Genomic DNA, 23,593 nt, shown 5'->3' on the forward strand with positions numbered 1-23,593 from the left:
CAACTGACTAGTAGGAGTGTACCAGGAAGGGAAAACGTACCCCCCATCCTCAATATTATGTCATTAAAACTTTACACTACCACCAAATGATGAAGGGAAAAGCAGCTGTGCTGGGTAAGTCAGGCTATTGGCAATACTGTCTGCAAGGATTGTCCTCATACTGATGACCCAGCATTTTCCTTCTGGCCTAAGTCTGTAGTGGAAGAAGACACCGTATGGACAAGTTAGAAGAGATGATTGGGCAGATCACAGGTCCTGAGAGTTGTAGGAGGAAACGAAAGTGGAGACAGTTGTGCAGAGCATTAGAAGATAGCCTGCAAAAAATGAATGCATTTGTACCTTTTTCATTTCTTTGCACATCATGAAGTAGGCTGAAAGATGGGTGATGGTGTGTTTTGAAGGGTTTTTCCTATTTGGTTTTTACAATACAGAATATAGATGTTTCTTACCTACCCATTTTTCTTGGAAGAAAACTCTAAGGATGACTGGAGAACTAGCAGGTTTATGACCATTCAAATAAAACCGATTAATTGAGGGGAAGTTATTTTTATTCAGATTGTTTAAAGCTCTTTATATTTTTAACTGGTAAAGATTCAAGGCTCCTGCCTCTTTAATTTGGAGCTGAGAAGAACTCCAAAATGATGAGTAAGCACCTACCCCATGACCATAAAAAAGATTTTTGGGGCAATTTTAGGAATATTTAAGGATCTCAGGGGTGGGCACACTATGGCCCAGGGGCCACATCCCGCCCTTCAGACGTTTCAGTCCAGCCCTCGAGCTCCCGTCAGTTTGCCCCGCTCCGGTGCTCCAGCTGGGGGCTTGCCCCGCTCAGCACGTGCAGTGGCTCTGCGTGGCTCACGGAAGCAGTGGCATGTCCCCCCCTCCGGTTCCTATGCATAGGGGCAGCCAGGGGGCTCCGCATGCTGCCCCTGCAGCTCCCATTGTCCAGGAACAATGACCAACGGGATCTGCAGGAGCAGTGCCTGAAGACGGGGCAGCGCGTCAAGCCGCTCTGCATACGAGGCGGATGGGGGACGCGCCTCTGCTTCCAGGAGCTGCTTGAGGTAAGCACCGCCTGGAGCCTACACCCCGATCCCCTCCCGTGCCCCAACCCCCTGCCCCAGCCCTGATCCCCCCTTCCTCCTTCTGAACCCCTTGGTCCCAACCCGGAGCACCCTTCTGCGCCCCCAAGCTCTCATCCCCAGCCCTACCCCCAGAGCCCATACCCCTAGCTGGAGCTCTTGTCCCCCCCTCCGCCCCAGCCCAGAGCCCCCTCCCACACCCTGAATGCCTCATTTCTGGCCCCACCCCAGAGCCTGCACCCCCAGCCAGAGCCCTCACTCCCTCCTGCACCCCAAACCCCTATTTCGGGAGCATTCATGGCCCGCCATACAATTTCCATACCCAGATGTGTCCCTTGGGCCAAAACTCTCTCCTAGTTTTGTAACACCTTCACTTATTCTCAGTTGCATGTACAACAGTTACAAATGTTTAGAATTCACCTTTAAACAAATACACAATGCGCACATGCACCAATGCAGACCTCAGCACCTACTCCCCTTTTCCACCATCACATGCCCAGAGTCTTCTCCAGCTCACTCAGTGCCCTAGAAAGCTCTGGAGCCTCTACTGCCCCAACCCCACTCCAGCACCTGCTCCTGTCCCCAGCAGAGCCTTTAAACTTCAGCTGACCTGACTACAAGTAGGGGGCTCTGGTCAAGTATAAAAAGAACTCTACATTCTTGGGCACAGGTTGGAGTCAAGGGTCTAATTCTGAGGAAGGACAACTTGGCAGCTGGTTTTATGCTGTGGTGTCTTTCCTGGGCCTGCAGGTGCTGCTGTGCGTCGGACAAGGGCTCTTAACATCCACATTATAATAACCGTACCCTTTCCCCATTGAGTGGCCAGGAAGCAGCTGCCTGGTCTGGAGCGGAGCACGGAGCAAGCTGGGCCCCCATTTCAGGCCTTGGTTGGGCTGGCCGTTGCCATGTGGTTCATATCCCAAGTCATCAGTGGGACCCACCGCCACGCCCCCCTTCAACCGCAACTGTTTGCAGGGGATTAGCAAGATGGTCCCATGGCAGGGGTAGGGGAGGAGGGGACAGCAGAGCAGCCAGGCTTATCCCAGGGCAGGTAGTGGGCAGGAGGCCCAGGGTGTGCCTCAGTAATGACCAGGCAGGTAAACCAAATGGCACTGGCCAGCCTATCCCAGGGCAGGGATCGGAGGCTGGCCTGCGCAGGCTGTCACAGCTACTTCCTGTCCAGTCGGTGCAGAGAGAGAGAGAGAGGGCAGCATGGCCAATGCAATGATTTGGAGTCCTGGCCCAGCCTTCCCCAGCGACCTTCTGCAGGCCTGGGGGACATGCCACAGCATAAAGCTGGTTGCCAAGTTGGCCCCCCAACCCACTAGAGACCTTTGCAATCCAACCAGAATAAATATTGGGGTCAGGTCAGGTATGAAAACCACGGTACTCTCAGGCTCTGGTCAGGGTCAGACTTCCTGTGCTGTAGTGGAGTTTGGGTCAAGCTTTAAAATCAGGCCCAAGCAGACTTCTAGTCTCCAGCCTGCAAAGCACAGAGCTTCCCCTGGACTCCTACCTCCGTTAATTCCCCTTTCCCGTGCTGTAGTGAGGCAGTTATTGTTGAGCTCTGGGCATCTGCCTCTGCTGCATCATACCTGTTCCGGGTCTCTACCTCTTAGCACATATGGCCTGGCAGCTGCTATTGGGTCACTGGTGCTGCAGGTGGCTACAACAGTCTAGTGGCCAAAGAGGGAGCTGCAGACAACTCAGGCAAAATTCCTAACCTGCCAGTGTTTTCTACTGAGAGTCCCAATTCCCTCAAAACGGGCCCCAAATCCTGACACTCATTAATATCACACGTGTTAGCAACATTGAAAACTAGACCACACAGACTATCAGTATAATCCCAGCTCAAGCCATCTGCCTGCCTGCCTGCTCTGGAAAAGGCTGACAGCACTTAGTTTGATGGAAGACAGGGAAGCAGAGCCCTGGAGAACATGTAGATTTTCATATCATAGAATTATAGAAACATAGGACGCGAAGGGACCTCAATAGGTCATCTAGTCCAGTCCCCTGCACTGAGGCAGGACTAAGTATATCTCTCCCTCCCAGTGAAGACACCTGGAGTGTGCTGCACCTACAGGCATGCTGCATATCCAACAGCCCAATCCATTCTTTTCAGAGATAGGGGGAGGGTTATGGGGCATTTCACTACCTCACCGGACTCTGCTCAAGTGAACAACCCGAGCTATCAAAATGGTCAATTTTAATGTTTTTGGCTACTGAGGCTTCTCATGTCTACAAGTATAACCTACTAATTCAGCCTGGCCTATAGGTCAGCCAGAGCCAGGAAGCTGCCTCGCTATATCCAAGAGTTGGAACCTCATTGTTTTTAGATCAGTATTTTTTTTCATTTGATGTGAGTACTTCATTCTGCATCGAATTAGTACAAGGAAACACTGGTAGGGTGCAGCGAGCATGCTGTTATCATACAGTGGGCTACTTATGGAATATGGAGGGTTTTGAGCTTTCCAAATCCTTCTAAACACGGCTCACGTACCAAAATGCAAGGTATTATGAAGAACGAAACTTCAGAGACATAGTACTTATAGTACATCTGACTATTGTTAGTGTGTTTACCCATTATCGGTCTTTTGGGGCCAGAAGCGTGTTAATTTCAAGGGCTGTTCACATGGCTGTGCAGTTTGACTGTCACCAACACACTCTTCTCAACTCAGAAATAGAATTTAAAGTCCGATTAAGATACATTATGACTAACTGTAGCACAAAAAAATTCACTGGTACATTCAATAAGACAGGAAAAGTTTTATGTGGAGTTTAATTTCCCTGGTGTTGGTAGGTTTTCAACATCCAGTATTATTTGAATGAAGTCTGTAGTGGCTTGGATTGTGTAAAAAAAATTAATCAAGATGAAAAAGAAAACACTGAACTGAATGCAAACTGATTCTATACAGAGAGCGCTAAACACGAACACCTATATGTGTAATTTCAGAGTTACACACTCTTCTTGAGAACTGTCTAACAGCTTTTTGAGACCTGTCCCTGTCTCTTATGTAAAAGTGTATTTAAAATGGTTAATGTTAAATAATCCACATTCAAGCAACTATGAAATAGTTATACCTATTAAAATGGGTAAGAAAGGCCATGTGCAATAACCAGTTTTTAAACTTTCTCAGTTGATTTTTTTAAGTCTCAGTCTCCAGTACACCCTAATAGTCAAAACGTCACTTAAAAACAAAACAGCTCCCCTATTTTAGGAGCATGGTAGCTCCACTGAACAGGTCTCTAATTCCTCCAACCCCAATCATTTCATAATCCTTCACAGTGCTAATGAAGCTTTGCTCATTTTCATAACAATGCGACACTGTTATGCAGCCTCTGTCTGAGGCACAAACACCTTTGTGGAATGAATGGAGTTGAGGTTGTGGATTACAACACTGAGGACATTTGAATGTTTAAAGCAACTTAAAATGTGAATTTGTTCCACACACTTCAACTTTCTTTTTAAAAAACAGGGGAACTATGGCCAGGGCCAAACCAAACACTGAAATACTTTTGTTTACAGCTATGAAACTATATATAAAGAAATGTCAGGTTCTTTGCTTTTATATCTCTTTACCAATGCAGATATGTCCACTAACAATGGATACATAAAGGCAAGAATCAGAGGTTCGGAAACGTCCATGGCACCTTCCAAACACAAACAGAATGCAACAGCTACTGAATGCTACACAGTCAAAGGAAAAATTTGTCCTAAAAGTCTGATAATTATGTAAAGACAAATGTACAATGGGGCAGGGATTTATTTACCTGTGTGACTACCATTGGTGTTTTAGGCCTGGTAGGTGACAAAGCAGAATTTAGGCATTGCTTCCTGGTGTTATTTCAACTGAGTCTTACCTGCCAGGGTATTGAAAATTTGTATGGAAAGGTCTGAGTTTGAAAAATGGAGGGTTACAGCCTGCCAATTAATTCTCTAAAATGTGTAGTAAAAACCTCAAAAATCAATTAAAACCAATATAAAGAGCAACTTCTGTAACCAAAAAGTAATGCAACAGATTGCTAAATTGTAGAATGACAGAAAAATATGGAGAAGAGTAGTAAGCTATTAACATACATTACAAAAAAGCAAGTGTGGGGCATGTACTCTTCAAGGCAAAGGCCATAATTCATTCCAGCCTCCGATCCACAACCCTAGCCATTCTTGTCTGGATATGATCGTAGTGACATGCAAGTGGAGCATTACAAACTGCTCTCGTTTGGATCAGACTATAGCAGCTTTTGTTGGCCTGAAGGAGAGCAAGTTGTTTTCAAATCTAAAAAGTATGCTAACCTGGTGAGCGCATCATATGCCAATTCCTTTTAAAAGGATCCTGTCCGGTATCCATCCATCTGGTATTTCCGGTAGAGTTAGAGTGAGGAGTTATAACCTAATCTACAACTTGCACGAGTGCTTTATTATACTAAAATATTTGCAATTCTGTCAGACAAGAGTTCGTAAATCCACAGATAACATGTTTCAGTGACACCGATCCTGACAGGGTCGCATCTACATTACTGGGGAGGTTACAGCTTTCATTTGATGCATTGGAAAACAGTTCAGTTCCAATGAAATATACATTGTGTCCATTTTCCATATACAACTCCCTTCTCCCCTATTCTTTATGGACATATTCCTTTGTTTACATTTGAAAAACTGGTTTACAAAAACTTGGAAAGATCTATAAAGAATGTTAACTAAACACCAGCTTGGTAACTAATCTGCTCTTTTCACTATTTAATGCATTGAGAATTAATTAAGTTAATTAACTTGGCAAAAACACCCATCTGATGTACATGAAATTAAGACTCTTCCTTCTTAATCAATTTAGCGGGGTCTGATAAGTATTTCAGTGCCCCTGGTTTGATCAGGGACACACAGAGGAAGCTATCTCCATAGGAAGGAAGAAACGCAGAGGTGAGGTTAAGTGCTGTTTGGACAGGTTACCTTTCAAGGAAAGGAAGAAAACAAATGGAATTTTAGGAGTGAGATGTATATGGTTTTACTGCCTCAGTGAGTAAGTACAAGAAAAGAGATTTGCAAGGATTACATTGCTATCAACAGACGATCCGGTTCTTTTCCTAATCTTAATAAAAAGGGCTTTATTTAACGTCATGACTTTAGTCTAAACCAACGTTTTTAGAGATTTATTTCTGAAGTTTAGTATTCTGTCTCTCTATGCTTGGTAATTAGAGGAAGTAATAGAAAACTGGCAGGGTAGGTTCAAGTTATTCTAAAAGACATTCTGAAGTCTTTGAGCCAGATCCTCATCTCTGATTTTAAAAAAGCATATGTTCTGTGCTTGCACATGCATGCAGAGTGCTCCATTTTTCCAGCTAAGCTAAGATGCTAAGCAGCCAAGACTGAATTTGAATTGTACATTCCTCAGACATGAATTTAAGCATTTAGTTTTCATAGCATGGCCCAACTGGAGTAGCTAAATGAGCAAATTCTTATGGAATTAACCATGCACTAATAATGCTTTGCTACAGAATATTCCATCCTGAAGGAGCATATGACAAGTATAAACGGATATAGAAACACACAGAAATCACTTTATCCACAACTGAAATGCAGCCATTTTTGGTCAAAACACGCGAAACATGTAATAGTGCAGAAGAGTTAGCCAGTAAAAAACATCTTTTGCATTTGATGCTGCTAGGGGAATTTTGTTAATTTCCATTTTTTTAAATTGCTAAACAGAAAACTGGAAGAGTTACTTTGGGGTCTATTGTGTAACTAACTTATCTGAGCACAACCATAGTAATTATACTTGGCTTGCTGCTGTTGCTGGTATTTTTACTGTTGATCTGTCTATTATTAATGTAGCCCTTGAGAATTTCTCCCAAAGAGCCAGCTGTGTAAGTAAAACAAGCATTTAGGTTAGCATCTATAGCACAGCAGCAATTACAGCATCTTCAAGAGCTGCCCCTTTCCTGCAAACTTCAGTCAAAAGTCAAACCAAGAGAGACAAAGGCTGCTGCACTGAGAGATGAGACCATCAACAAGTAAAAAGGCAAATCCTGTAATGGCACCAAACAGGGATGTCCAGTCACCCACTCATCAGCTGCTTGAGATACAAAGAGAGATGGGATAGATGCCCACTGAAGTGACACTTGTTATGAAAAAGCACATCGCTTGTGGGGGCAGGGAAGGAAACAGCAATTAGAGCCATCTGGAACAACAACAAGGAAAACTACTTAGGCAGTGGGACAGTAGTTTCATCCCAGGAAACACCAATAAATGGGACCCAATCCCAGCAAAAGTTCACTGATTTCACTGGTGCAAGCTCATGACCAAAACATTTACTTCATTGTTTTCCCTCCCAATTATGTTCTGCAGATATTTTCACAAACCACTCAGAGGGAAATCCTGTAGAAGAAAATTGAGGTTTTATACATCTTCCTAGCAACAGATCTGAAACAGATATAAAAGCTTATATGGAGTAACCATTAATCCAGCTGGTTACAGTCAGAGCTTTCACAGACTACAACCCTTATTACAGGAAAAGAGTCAGTAGCGGAGAGCAAAATAAAAAACTCATTTCAGAGCTTAAATGACAACCACAGTAACAGACCAACAGAGCAGCCAGCTCCCTGCTCTGGATTAGTTTGCTAGTCCTGGTCTCTCAGCTCCTCGGGGCAGCGGGAATCAAGACAGCTTGTGGAGTGAGAATACCCAGCCAGGAGTTGGACTGAAGGAGGGGAGTAGGCCCCTCGGCGCACGAAGGAGCAGCACATTTAATAAACACTTTCTGCAGAAATCAACAGTGTAATTAACACACGTCCAAACTACTTAAAAAACAGACCAGCTAGCTCAGCTTCACTACCAATAGGCAAGGAGGAAGCAGAACTGAGAGAGAGACAAGTTTCTACTCTGAATCTTTAACCTGCTACTGGGAAGTGGGGGCTGGGCAGAGATATCACCTTTTTGTGGGTCCAAGGAGAAAAAGGGAAAAACCAGAGGGATACAGTACCTAGGAACAAAAAAGAGCAGAGTTTGCCATAAGGCTGATGCCACAGCTCAGTCTAAGGCCCAGGTTTCCTTTAGAGGCAGCTGTCTCCAGTGGAGCAAGACCTAGGAACTTCCAAATCTTCCACTCACTGTGTGGCTTTAGTCAGATAACCTCTTCCCTGTGCTCAGGATCCTCTTCTCAGGATGTGAGGATTAATTAGAATTAAAGTTTCCAAGTATTTTTGGGTGGTTGACAATGTTATTTAGTCCACTTTGCACTTGTTCTCAGGCTATGGAGCAGACCATGTTTTTCTAGAGAACAGAAGTGTATTTAGATTGGTCTATTTTTCTCCTGAAATACTGGGGTGTTTACAAACAGAACATTTGTAGCGCAAGTTCTGCTGTATGTGCCTCATGATGATTCCACTCCCTAGGGCCACAGTAATCCCATAATCAGTGAGCACACTACCACTACATGAATGAGAGATGCAAACATGGCTCACGGACACTAAGCGAGCCAGTACAGTGTTTATATTTAGCTGTAAATGAGCAGAGAGTTGCAATACCAAGTATATCATGAGAGTACTGAGAGAATATTCCATTGTAGGATACAATTAGAGTTTGTGGCTAGTTCATGAATTTTAAATGGAGCACATGGAACCAGGTTGTTTTGTGCATTTCTTAACAGATAGCCAGTCAATATTGTTAAAGTTCTGCCACAGTAAGTTTTGTTCTCTGCAGCTTGGCATCATCCCCCAGAGTTTACATTTAAAAGAGAGATGCAATTAATTGAGTGAGACAATGATAAGGTGAACAGGCTCCAAATATAAACTGCCTGAAAACAGAGTCTTAAAATCTGCCTATCAGTCCTTTCCTCACCCAAAATCCAGGCAGCCGCAGTGATTAAATCCCAGCTTCTTTGCTGGGCAGCAGTATAGTAACTGATCCAGCGCACTGGGTGTCTGAATGTGGGCACGGGCAGTGCATTGTACATGTCACAACTGCCCATTTGTGAGCTAACTGGGAATTGAGCCCTCTCTAAGGGCTCGACCTGCATGCAAGGATAGAACAGAAGGTATGAGCTGAAGAAATATGACCTCAAAGGGAAATTCACTGGAACAGAGCAGCAGTCCCTCCCATATAGCTCATGCATCTATCACTAGGATGAGATAAATGTGCACGTTTTATTGAAAAAAAAGTACGTGACTGAGGCTTGTAGTCTTCAAAATTTACATTTAATTAAAAAGGTGAGACCTACTGTGAGGAGCACCCTAACCTGGCCTGATCTATGACACTGGGCCTTCCCAGAGTCAAGAGGAAGAGACCTCTGAAATAAAAACAACCTGCTAGCCAGGAAACATTGCATATGATGAACAAATGTATATACAGGAGCAGGAGGAGGAACAGCTATTTCTCTTACAGGGCTCATTGAAATGCGAGATGTATTACTATAAGATAATGAATTTCTTCGGTAATTAAGATTTAAACTCATTCTGAATCTGGTACATGCAATATTTTATACTTCCTATCAGAACATCTTGAATCATTTCTGTGCTAAGCTTGGGTAAGTTATTAGGTTTCACTGGATCCTGAACATACTAAGCTTTCACCATTCAGATTCTGATGATTAAACAGTAGAGGGCAGCATACTACAGACTGACAGGGACCACCACCAACAAACCACACAGGAAGAATGGATGAGAGTGAATAAGGTTGCTACCCCATGGGACCACAGGGATGCCTAATGTAAGGAAGCAAAACACTGGAGGCAGGTGTATATCCTGCAGGATGCAGTCTTAATCGTAATTAACTTAAAAAGTGATGAAAACAATGAAATATCAGACAGCAAGGGATAGCGTTAACACCTCCAGTCAGAAATAATAGTTCACACTTATTTGCGGTCAGAGGATGAATACAAAATACAAATAATGAATTAAACCTCAGCAATGCCAAGGGTAAGAAACAATTCTTATCCATGTTGAACAGACGGACAGACTCAAAAGGTATTTTCACTCAGTCTGTGGCACAGCCAGTAATAGAAACAAGATCTTCTGACTTCCAGTCCTCTGTTCCAATGACTAGCCCAGGAAAAGTTCCCTGATGCTTACAATTTCCATATATGTAGCTGATGTTATTTTTAAGTACATTTCATTGCAGTGAAAGATGCCAGGCTGATAACCCTAAAGAGCCAAGTAGCCTAGCCACATAACAGTCATATTCCTGGCAGAAGTTGGAAAACTTCTCTGCCTCTGGCCAGTGTGCTGCAAACCTGAAATGGAGGGACTTTTATTTAAAAGTAATAATGAGTAAGCAGTGCAAAAGTATAAAGCAGGAGCGTGCCAGGGGGTTGGCATCCCTATCTAAGCTCCTATGCCTCTGATCGTAAGAGTCAGCCCTGAAATCCATGCTGAGGTAGGTGGGCCTGAGTACATCAACCCATTGACCAAGCTGGTGAAGCCTCTCTACTACCCTAAGAGACCAAGAATGAAAAGTCCTCCTTTAGAGGAGAGGAAGTACCAGTTGGTATGTGTGGGACATGGAGCAAATGAGTTTTAGCTGTTACTGAGGATGTACTAGGTACCAGAGTTGGGACCGCCATCAGTATGAGTGCAAATAACTTCAACGCTGACAGGGGGAGTCTGAGAAGACCGAGGGGTCTTTGGTAAGGCCAGGTAAGTTTTCCATACTGAGTACAACAGACCTGGTGTTACTTGAGCTACTGGCATCAGTATCGGGGTAGCCAGTACCAGACAAATCAGTCCCAGGAGCTTCAGCACTGAGGCATGGGTACCCGGTGATCTCTGGAGAACCAGAGGAGAATCAAGGGCATGGGCTCCAATAGCTGAATGGGTGCTAGAAAAACCCTTTTTGGATCTCAAGCCATCCTTAGTCTGAGGCTTAGGAGGATTTATGAGCCTTTGAAGTTGAAGGACCTAAAGGAGACCTCTTTTTCTCCCTGTGAGCTCTGTGCTCTTCCCCCTCCCCCTCTTTCACCTGCAGTTCTACCAGATGAAGAGTTTTTCACCACTGAGACATCTGAGGTATAAGTCTGGGAACAGCAGAAGCACTTCTTGATGAAGAGGGCTCAGAAGTTTCTGCCCCAGGCAACCCAGAATAAGAAGAGGGATACACTGGTCCCGCCAATTGAAACATTTTTAGTGGCGTTTCCAATGTTCCCTGAGCTCTTTTAGAGAATGATTTCCATATGGCAGACCTGTCAGTGATGTGCCCTTCTTCCAGACACAATAAGCACCTTGCATGCCCACTATTTAAAAGCACTACAGCCTTGCATAAAGGACAGGTCTTGAAACCTGGAAATTTATGTTCAGCTGTATTGGTAAACCCGGTACTGAGTGTGCCTCCTAGGCAAATAAAAACAACTTCCCTCAAAAAGGGATAACAAAACCTGACACCAACCTAATCCTATCTAAGCACTTATTTAAGAACTATTTATTCATTAAAAGAAAGGCTGCGAAGTGCACAAAGTGCAAAATGTCTAAGCAAAAAAAGCAGACACTGCAAGTTCCGATTTGTGGGTGGTGAAGAGGAACTGAGAGGCAAAGGGGTGCTCCCACCCTTTATGGAGGAAGGAGGCTACTGAATGCACCAGTGTGACCCCAATGGACACTGCTGACCAAAAGAATTGGTTGATGTGTATGCACTCAGTGGAATCTCTCTCTCTGCAAAAGATGTGCTGCACAAATTATTTTGTATAAATTCTCTGGCCTGTGTCACACAGGAGGTCAGACTACACGATCACAGCGGTCCCTTCCGGCCTTGGAATCTATTAATCTATATGGTGAAGTACTCTAACAAGGTTACTTTATGGTCCAGACCATAAGACATTCTATGGCAACTTAAAGATACATAGGATTTATTCATGGATCTTCAGCAATTCTTGGAGCTGGAGACCTACCTGATGATCATTCTGCATAGAGGCAAATCTCCCTCACCAACACATCAGCTCACTCAGTGAATGCAGAGATACATATGGGCAAGATTTCTTGAGAGGATATTTCCTGTGGGAGGGAGACTTCCTTCCCATGTGCCTCCACCCCCCACCCCCGAGGAGGGCATGCTCTTGCCCTCTCTCTCTACCAGCTGCCTGTAGGTGCAGAGAATGTGTGTAAACACTAGGAATGTATAAAATACACAAAGGTCAGTTTTGTGGATGTAGCCCTAACGAATCCAAATTCAACTCTGTACACTTTGGGGGTTATCCCTATGGAAATGCTATTTGTTGGTACATGCTTTATTTTCACAAGAATGGGACTGGACCATGATAATTATTCTGCATACGCTGATATGAATGGAGATTTTTCCACTGCTCCCTAATATATGCTTGGTTAGAGCAAGAGCTATCAGAGAAGCAACACAGTTTGCTCTATGATTAGAGCAGAGGAATGAGTCAGGACACCTGGGTTCTAATCTCAGTTCTGCCGTACACTTCAGTTTGAGCACCGGCAAGTGACCACCTCCTCATGCTTCAGTTTATCTTCCTGTAAACTATGAATAATTCTACTTCTCAGATTGTTGTGGAGCTTAATTGGTAACATGCTCTGAGGTCCATGGAGAAAAGGTTTCTTTAGAAATGAAGAGCATAATTAATAATGGAGAAAGTGAGATTAGACAGGAAGAAAGTGAGCTATCAGCCAAACTGCCTAGTGTGGTAATATCTCCATCAAGAGAGACATTCTGAAATAGTTTAGACAGACGTCTAGTGAGATTACAGCCGTGGAAGAACCAAGGATGGAGGAAGGATATTGGACAAGCGAATCTGAGGAGTCTCTGCCAACCCTGTTTGTGAACATGACTGTTAAAAGAGAAGCAAGAGATCTTGAATATAAAGGTGTGACCCATCTGGTTTTATAGCTTTAGATCTGAGAGATGCTCTCCTCCACCCCATCTCTGTCCTACAGCACTCGCTATCCTAAAAACTATACAGCTTCTTCTTCATGTGAAGTTATAAATCTCTGCTTGTGACACCACAACTACTTGCCGTAAACTGTGTGATGTCACAGAAGATGACAATACCAGAGAAGGTAAAGGAACGCAGCTGGAGAGTAGGCGTAATAAAGATCCTGTTTTCCCACAGAAATCTTTGGAACTGAAGAACAAAGAAATAGAAACAATGAAAATTTGCATTTAGAAACAAGTATTGCTGATAAATCCTGGAATTTTTCATGTTACTTTAATTTATGCCAAGGGACTGGAACTGAGCACATTTGTCCCAGGATTGGGAGAGTGGGAAGGTGGCTTAAGTCACTTTTGCACCTTCCTCTCCTCTCCTCTTCCAAGATATCCTGTGCACACTTTGGATACAGCAAGAATCTAGGACTTAAACAATAATTCTTCTGCTCCCCTTCCATCAAATTTGGCACTAGTCACTCCCTTCAGCCAAATAAAGCATTTTCTCAGTTTTCCCGAAGTCTGCATCTGAAAATGGTGGCAACAGCATCTCTCCCTATCCAGCTGTCTCCCTGGTCAGACAGCATGAAGCCCCAAATTAACATATACCTTAGTGGAAATAAAAGAGGTAATTTTACCAGAACAATTTTAGTGAAACACATTTATCCTAGTTTCTTTTGGGGAATTGTACAGGGAAAATTGTTCAAATTCATATAAATACACAGCAAGATCACCACTGAAATAGGGACATTTCCCTTTTGATGAAGAAACTGAAATCATAAATATACATTCTTTAAGACAATTCATTTTTTCAAAGAAACTACACAAACATTTTTCAGGAGTAATCAAATTATATTAAATCAAACCTCATAATTAAAATCATGCCATTGGTCAGCTCCTATTTGTTTTCTCTGCACCCTCATTTTTGCTCCAGATCTGTCACATTACATTAACACCTTTCCTACTCATTGCCTACAGAAATAACAGCCTTTGACGTGCCTGCACAATCCATTTGTCCTGCTCTAATTACTTTTTGACATAGCCTCTTTTTCTGTTATGTTGCCTTTACTGACCTCTGTATATATTAGAGACATTTAAGTCAATCTTTAAATCCTGATATCTATGTTGTTTATGATGCCATCGATGCAGAAGTTCACTAGCATTTTGGAGATCAAATATTTATTTCTATGTTAATGGGATATTACCTAGAAGGGAAAGCTACCACACATTCATAGTGGTTATAATTCACTGTCAATGTGGGCTCTCTCAAGACCAAACAGAGATTCAGGGTTACATTCCCAATCTGTAAACTTATTATCCAAAGCTGGGTAGCTAAAGGGAAACTGGATTCTTTTGTGTGCATTGCTTGATAATTTCTTCTTAATATCAGCTTGCTGGCTCTTGGAGAAATACCAATCAATTGGGGGGGGGGAGGAAAAATGCATTTTTACAGGAAAACGAAGTAAAAAAAAGAATTTTTTGCTGGCACCGAATCGGTATATGGATTGTATCTGCTGTTTGGTCTTGGGGTGTTTGTTAAAGAAAATTTAGATTAGTTATTCCATTTTGCAAAGCAGCATAAGACCCCTTATGGGTTGCAGCACAGGTGCCATGGGGGTTAAGTGAGAAGACTTAAAAAGTGGATCCCCCCAGCTCAGAATCCTCTTGCTTTGGTTATTTTGAAGTTGGACTTAAACAAAAATGTTAAAATACCATTTAGTCTTCCATTCTTCAGACACACACACTTCTAAGGAGAACAAAATTAATCCACTTCAGGTCTTTCCATTACTGCATGTATCCATTGATCAAAAATGGAAGAAAACAGAATGAAACAAGTAAATGAAACAAGAATTGTTTATTATTAGGTCACTGAAATTCTATTTTTAACTACATCAAAGCATGCCAAACAGAATTGGTTGAATTATGACAGGAGAACTATCCCAGAACAGAAAGCGTGACAGCATGTTATTTAAAATATCACTGGTATAATTACCTAACTGGTATGATGCCATTATTTTTGCATTTGTTAATGGTTTAAAAATATTACTACATTCTTCTAGCAGAATAGCAAGACAGATCCAAAAAGGGGGGTTAAATTAGCCACAATATCTTCGTAATTAAAGATAGCCTGCTTAGCTAACAATTTGAGAGACACTGATCCATCACTTTTCCTCAGCATGCCAATCTGCATACTCAGGCACAGGCCTGGTCCCCACTGACTGAGGAACTGTATTTACAGCTAATATTTAAGCATGGTTGCAGCAAAAATGGTGTATAAATCCCATTTGGTCTGCATGCGATTAACAGAGTCAGGAGGGCCAGGCCACACCAGGATATAAAAAGGTTTTATGCAACTATGTTTAAAAATGGCAATTTTTAACAATTCCATGGTCAATGTGGCCAAATCCAAAGAGCTATCACCAAGATTCAGCACTGATAAAGATGGGTGTTAGATTACAATGCATCCATCCTACTCCCAATTCAGGCAACCCAACTTCAAAATGGCATGCTCTTGGTACAATCTCAAGTGGCCAAATACACTCTCCACATACAACTTCAGGCAGTGAAAAGACCCCTTACTGAATCTGTGCAGTCAATTACTTGATGCTATTTAAATAGTAATCAAGCTCTCTGGATTGGGATTGCAATGTTTTTTGTCACTAGCCATATTAACACACTTTGCATTACCCAAGAAAGGGTTAAGACTTAGGAACTCTTCCTTCGCGAGAGTAATTCTTCTCTCTTTCTCTAAGGCCTGGTCTACACTAGGGTGGGGGAGTCGAACTAAGGTACGCGACTTCAGCTACGCGAATAGAGTAGCTGAAGTCGAACTTCTTACCTGTCCAGACGCCGTGGGATCGAAGTCCACGGCTCCCCCGTCGACTCCGCCACCGCCGTTTGCGGTGGTGGAGTTCCGGAGTCGACGGGAGCGCGTTCAGAGTTCGAACTATCGCGTCTAGATTAGACGCGATAGTTCGAACTCCGAGAAGTCGAACGCTACCCGTCGACCTGGCCGTAAGTATGGACGTACCCTAAGGCTTCACCCACCCCGCAGACACCAAGGGGATGCAGGAGCTGTTCAATCTCAGTGCCTTAAGCCTTCAGACTGTTAACCAGGGCACCAATTAAAACAAAACTTTTGAGGTGTGGACACATCTGTCCATTGGTGAAATGAACTGAGACCAAGCATACACTTAGTTCATACATGCAGAGAAAGTGAAGTCTCCCACAGAGTTCCCAGAGCTGTTCCTGCCTGTAAAAGACTTAGTTGGTCAGTATAGATGGAACTAGCAGGGTCACCTGTATTTAATGCTGCTCGACACTTCCCATGTTAAGATCTTGTTTTCAGTTGCTTATATCATCACCATGTTTTAACCATTTGGTCTGAAGTTTTCATGCCAGGTTTGTGCCCTAGACTGACTTTTTGGAAAACTTCAGCAGTTCAGTTGTTTCCAAGTATGAGATTATGGAAAAACACTGCTTTGCCCATATTAAAAAGTCTTAGACATTTCATTAAGAAGCTCTAGTACATCTGTGCTTCATCAAATTTCAAGTCCTTGCTGCAGATAGGTGGTCATGAAAATCCACCCAAAATTTGACCAAGTTACGAGTTTCTGAAAAATCTTGGTATGTACCTGCTCAGTTGAGACTTGTTAGAGTCTGGCAGCTACATTTTTAGAAGATTCAGTCTGTACTGAGCATGTACCAGCCCAGGGCTGCAGAGCCTGAACAGGACCTTCCCCATCATTGCTGCGTTCAGCTGCGGGGCACCAAGAACAAAAGCAGGGAAAAGGTCTTTCCTGTGCTATCAATGTTTCCTATGCGGGTGCTCAGGCAGTATGGAGGAAGCTACCTGATTCTAGTGCAGAGGCAACAAAAGCTGGACCTAGAGGAAGGGGAGGATGGTGGTAACAGACTGGGACAAGGAGCCTACGATGAGGTGGGACAACGCAGCCACAACTGTGACTGGCTGGACAAGGAGAATCTGGGGAAGACTCGGATGAGGAGCCCAGAGAGGGAGCCAGCATGTGTTAGGGTTGCCACCTTTCTACTCAGAAAAACCAAACACCCCTGCTCCACCCCAAGGCCCTATCCATGCCCTGCCCCTTCACCGAGACCCCATCCCCGCTCACTCCTTCCCCCCCGTCCCAGGCGGGAGGGATTTGGGGTGCAGGAGGGGGCTCCAGGCTGGGATCGAGGAGTTTGGAGAATGGGAAATGGATCGGGGCTGGGACAGGAGATTGGGGTGCAGAGGGGGTGTGGGCTCTGGCTGGGGGTGCAGGAGGGACTGAGGGGTTCAGGATGTGGGAGAGGGCTCTAGGCTAGGGCAGGAGCTGGAGTACAGGGGGGATGATGGCTCTAGCTGGGGGTGCGAGCTTGGGGTGGGGCTGGGGATGAGGAGCTTGGGGTGCAGGAAGGTGCTCCGGGCTAGTGCAGGGGGTTGGGGTGTGGAGGGGGAGGGAGAGAGAAAGGATTTCAGCCCAAATGGTTCAAGTTTGGAGACATGTAAAGACCTCAAAACAGGATCTCCTAATGGGAAGAAGGGCTCAAGCTTTTATTTAACATTATACAACTCCCATTATCATAACACCCAACAGCTCCATCTTTTAACATATTGATCCTCTCACCACCACTGTGAGGTACAGAAGTGCTATTATCCCAATTTTATAGATGGAAAACGGAGGCACAGGGAGTCTAAGGCCCAAATTTATAAAGTATTCAGGCATTTCTAGGCACACTGCCTTGCTGATTTAGGAGCCTAAACCCCATTTTCAAAAGGACCCAGGCACTTGAGTCTTAATCCTATCAACAAGTGATGGGATTTAGACTCAAATGCCTAGATCCATTTTCCAAATGAAATTTAGGCTCCTAAATCAGTGAGGCGTTATGACACTTAGCACACTTATAAATGTGCTCAGGAAACTTATAAACATGACCAACTTTTTTGTTCCACAATGTATGACCTTTTAATTGAACCTTATATGCAGGGCCCTTCGTTTTCAGTTTCTTTTATTTAATTCTTCACGGAAATTTATGTTTATTACCACAACAGATGAAAATCAGTGCAAAACAATTAATTTTTCTGGATAAATATGTTTATTTTGGTGGACTGAAAGACAGCGGGGGAAGTATTCTGTAGATTAATGCTTTGAATTCCATTCAATGAGGTTTGCTGTAGAACTAAAACAGAACTCAACACATAATGCCACCTCTGAGTTTAAGAAAATATATCTCAAATCTCCAAATAAAACTTCATTTGAATAAACAGTTTACTGTTGTATGCTTAGAACTATTAGCCTATAATATTTACAGTTATTAGGCCACACCATTTGCACCTGTTTTTTTTTTAAAGCTTTCGAATACTTCCTTGTATTCTGTAATATATTCCGATACAAATTTTTGTTTTCTTCCCATTTTAGAGTATCAAATCTGTTATCTGCTAGCAGCTTGAAATGTATACGTGGTGGGCTTGAGATTCATCAGTACATTCAGATGTGCACACAGTTCAGAGCATGTATACGTGCCTTTGTTTATTGTGTGCATCTTCTAGACTAATACCTAGTCTTATTTCAACATTCAGCTTTGTATATGCAATGTATTATTGTAATAGATTGCATGAGATGTATTGCATTTTCCTAAGAAGTCTTTTTTTTAAACACACATCTGAATGATACAAAAGTACGTCAAAAATCAAAGACTGAATACTTTTTGTAAAACCTGTGAATTTTCCGGCAAAAATCAGTTTTAACTGAAAACTGAGGGGGCTTATGTGTTCTATGATACTAGCATATCATTAGTTTGTTCTACAGGCATTGCACCTGCATGCATATACACATAGAATGGACGTTTCCATTCAATAGGGATTCTCTTGGATTTGTCCATACATGCACATGAAAAGTGAGTGCAGTTTCATTTAATATGCAAGGGCATCTAAAATATAATCCATGGCTGTGCATATGGGAAGAGACTGGGTTCTAACTCAGATGCACGTAGTATTATACACAGCATATTACTGCTGTCTAGCAAATAGTTACACGTGATAATTTGTTTTTTTCCTTTAAGTCAGTAAATTACATATAAAAGAACTACATAAAAACATTATGAGAACTCACGAGTATGGAAAAGACATCACCCAAGCAATTTTAATTCTGCTTTCTTGTTTGTATGCATTATAATACAATCTACATGTTGAAAAAATCATAGGTTAACAGGGCCCTTGCCTCATTAAGCAAGTAAATTGGATAGTGATTGGAAAAGACTTAATACTCCTGGGGGAATTCTGTGCCAAAAAAATTAAAAATCTGCACGCAATATTTTAAAATTCTGCACATTTTATTTGTCAAAATAATGCAATATAATCACACCAGTTTCAATTATTTTTGGTCGTTTATTTCAAAATACCTGTAAGAAAGTATGGCTGTAACAATACAGACAACAAAAAAGATTCAGGAAATGTTTTTTGACAAATAGATTCCTTACAAGGCATATTAATACAGAACTGAATAATTCATTTAAACTACAATACAGAACCATATTTCCTGCACCCCTCAGAAGCAGTGCAAAGGCTTGAGGAAGTCAGGGTAACAGAGGAGCTGAGGGAGAGGGAAGTAAATTGCTGGGAAGAAGCCAGGGCATGAACTTGGAGGGTTGTTAGGTATGGGTGGGAAAAGTATGGAACAAGGGTTTTTTTGTTTGTTTGTTTTTTGGGGGTGGGGAAGGAGGGATTGTTGGGGAGCTTCCCCCATGCAGACCCTGGCTGACCCCTAGCCTCTCCCATTCAGTCAGGCATGTCTACCCCATCCCCATGTGTCCTTGCACCCCCCTGTCCACGTCCCTCTACCCTCCATCTCTATGTGTCTGTGCCCCCACTCAACCACCCCATCCCTACATGTCCCTGCACTCCCCCATCCCCATGTGTTTGTGCCCCCCTCAGCCACCATCCCCATGTCTCTGTGCCCGCATTCAGCCACCTTCTGTCCCTATGTAGCTCTGCACTCCTTCCCCCATCACCATGTGGCCCTGCACCTCCCTTCCCCTAGTGGCCCTGTGCCTCCACTCCCATTCTGCCCTTGATCCAGTCTGTCCTCCTGCACTAGCCCTGTCTGAGCCCCCGCAAGCACCCCATGCCGTGTCTCTGCATAGACAGTCTCCTGAACTGGCCTGACAGGTGCTGCAGAGAAGGCAGACTCTTTCTCTTCCCTAGCAGGCTGGGAGTGGCTGCTGTGTTCTATCAGCACAGCACCCTCTGATGAGCAAAAGGCAGAACTGCAGCAACATTTCAACAGAAGCTTTCTGTGCAAAAAATAAAAATATGCATGGCTCAATTATGTGCACATGCAGGAGTGCAGAATTTCCCCAGGAGTAATAATAATTGAGGTGAACAAGGCTGGGATATCACAGACCCCAGGCCTCATTCAATGTGTACCATCCATCCCCACAATAAATATAAAATATGAAGCAGCTGTCTTATTTGCTGAAGACTACCTAACTTGTGCACTGAATGAGGCAAGGGATCTTGTGGGACATAACATATGATCACGTAACTGAAGACTATTTCAGTGCGTACTCAAAAAGGGGAGAGTTGAGTTCAAGATGTGAAGACAGCCTGAACCTGAGAATTTCCTGACCTTTTTTTGCTTTGGGGCAGCTTCTGTATTTCCTCCAGGTAGTTTTGTTTGGTTGGTTTTTGGTACAGAATTACTCAAGTGCTTGAGACCAACAACAACAGGGGCCCTCACATTATTGGAAGACACAATAGTAAGATTTACAGCTATTCTATTTGCATTCTTAAACCGACCCATTTTCAGGGACAGTTACCCCATCTGTGCACAGAAATATAGGTTTTATAGTTTCAACAGGTACATGCACAATTCTAAGAGCACACCCTTTGCGCCTCTCTTTGAAAAGACGGGTTCCATATTTTACTTTACTTTTCAATTAAAGCACTATAAAACTGAGGGGGACAAAAACAAAGTACATTAAAATACACCACAAGTGACCCTAAATTTAACATAACTGACTTTAGTTCACAGCCTTCCAAGAGTTTCTTTTGGATGCTTCTAATTTCTTCTGTCTCAGGAAAATCTTAATGAACTTATACCATCAATAGGGCCCTATGAAATTCATGGCCAATTTTGATCAATTTCACAGTAGTAGGATTTTAAAAATTGTAAATTTCATTATTTCAGATATTTAAATCTGAAATTTCACGGGGTTCTAAACTATAGGGATCCTTACCCAAAAAGGGTGTGTGTGTGGGGGGAAATCGCAGTATTGATTTTTACACCTTCCCCCCGCCAAGCTTTTGCCATCACAACAGTCCTGCTACTCCACTCGACCAGACATGATAGACTCAGACTCACTACGATATCTGAAGCCAGGATGTACCTTTGGGCAGGCAGCAAGAGGACAACAAACCCATCTGCAACTGGTCTACTTTTAAAGTGCACTTTCCAAAAGCGCTTGAATCCCTGTTTGTAGCTCAATAGTTGAAAATGCAGCTGAACTGACAGTAAGATGCTGAGTGTAGCAGAATGGACAGCTGGGGTTTTACGTACCAGACGATACTGTGATGGTGGGGCAGGGGAAGAGGGTGGATTTACTCCACGAGATCAGTAACTATAAGTACACTACTTCGCTAAATTCAGAAATTTATCCTTCGCTGAAATCACTATTTGGACTATAAAATGATTTATTGCTTATCCTCTATATAAAAATTACAGAATGAGGGCAAATATTTTTATTGACTTTTCATTATAAACCTGAACTTTTAGAGGATCTGGGATGACAATTTCCACACCAGAATTTGCTGAGGAAACCAGGATTAGCACCAACTCTTACAAAGAGTACTGCTCTTTGATATCCATAAGGTAGTCAGACCTCAAATTTTATACCTCATTGAAATGACAGCACTTCCATTGTCAAAGCATTGTTCCAATGCTGATTCTGTAGACAGAATGTCATCTGCAATTAACAGAATTGACGCATTTAATAATTTTTATAGGGAAAACAGTGTGTTAATTACAGTTGGGGTAAAAAGTTATTTAAGGGTAAAATAATCCTCAAGGCTAAAAGTACATCTACACACTAATCTTTTGCAATCTCCATAAGATTGGTCATTGGTCCTGTTCTGAAGTTCAGTGCTGGCAGTAAATAAAACCAAATGGCTTGGTGTTTACAGGGCTTGTCACCGTGAGTTGGATCCTCTTGGCCTGTAAATTTCCTTGCAAAACAATCACAGCTGTTTTAGAAGCAATGTGAATGCAGGGTCCGCATAAAGCAGTTCAGAATTTGTGCTCTATCAGAAAGTCCTCCAAAGCATATTTTATATATTACATCCTGCCTTCCTGAACTCCCCACTACTGTAATGTTCTGCACTTACTGTTTTTAACATTAAAAAGCTTTATGATTCATCCCCAGAAGTAGTTAAATAAAAATTGTTATAACATTTGTATTTCAGTCATGCCCACAGGCCTTCATCAGGATGCTTTCATGTTAGATGCTGCACAAACCCATGGTTGAGATAATCAGCGCCCCTAAGGAGCTTACAATTTGAGATTTCAAATATGGGGGGAATATACAATTTTTATACACTTTTTTTAAAATTACAGTTATCCTGCAAATGCTACTTAACCTAGCCATCATTAATAAGCTGATTTCTTATAGGCATCATAGCAGAGGTGGGTCTTGAGCATTTCATGCAGGAGAGCTGTGGCCTTCCAGATCAGATCAGTGCATTTCAAGCTGAACCAGATAAATGACTTACATTGCTACCCGAGTCTCACTGGAGCCAGGTCTGACAGATCACCAAGTGTAATAAATTCTAGAGTCAGTAGTCCTCATCTGTGAAACTCTTGCAACCAGTCTTGGAGTGCTGAACTCCATGAAACAAGAACCTCCGGCAGTGATACTCAGATTTTATTCTGCTGAAGCTAATGGGAGTCTTCCTATTAACTTCAAAAAGGAGCAGATCACAGAGTGAGGCAGCCCCTCAAATAGTTAGATTCTATACCATTAAAGGTTTTAAACTAATCAGCACCTTGAATTGCATATGGAAGTGAACAGGAAGACAAGGCAAAGATTCAAATGTGTAATATGATCAGACAGGTAGCTCTGCTCTGTACTAGCTGCCTTTATGGGCAAAATTCAGGTGGTCTAACCTACAGGAAGAAGGTTGGTGATGAGGTTTGCTACATCCATATTCCAGAGGGATGTACAGACTATTGCTGGTGATAGACACTTTAGCCTAGCACCGCTGAGAATTCAGGAGCAGCACCAGATCCAATAGGACTCCAAGGCCCTAAATAATTTTGACAAAAGGCAGGTATGCACTATCAATCGATGGTGCAGAAATCACCTCTACCCATTCCTCTAAGTGCTTTCTCCTGTCAACAAGCAGTGTTTTATCCAGACTGAGTCACAGTCGATAACTGTTCATGTTCTCCCTCTGCTCTATCTCAGCCCAGATCCCTGCTCTGCAGTACTTACTGGCTGCCTATTAACATTAACAGTGAGCAGTAAAATGGCTTTGCATTTCTGGGCTGATAGCAATTTACACTATAGCTTAGTGGTTTGAGCATTGGCCTACTAAACCCAGGGTTGTAAATTCAATCCTTGAGGAGGCCATTTAGGGATCTGGGGCAAAAAT

General features: G+C 42.8%; 1 protein-coding gene across 5 annotated transcripts in view; it reads right to left on the reverse strand.

The window, feature by feature from the left end:
• Positions 1–23,593, reverse strand: part of NR6A1 (nuclear receptor subfamily 6 group A member 1) — a 192,944-nt gene that overhangs the window by 58,737 nt on the left and 110,614 nt on the right. The gene's annotated exons all lie outside the window — the stretch shown is intronic.

This window comes from Mauremys mutica, chromosome 18, assembly GCF_020497125.1.
Source record: "Mauremys mutica isolate MM-2020 ecotype Southern chromosome 18, ASM2049712v1, whole genome shotgun sequence".
Taxonomy (NCBI): domain Eukaryota; kingdom Metazoa; phylum Chordata; order Testudines; family Geoemydidae; genus Mauremys; species Mauremys mutica.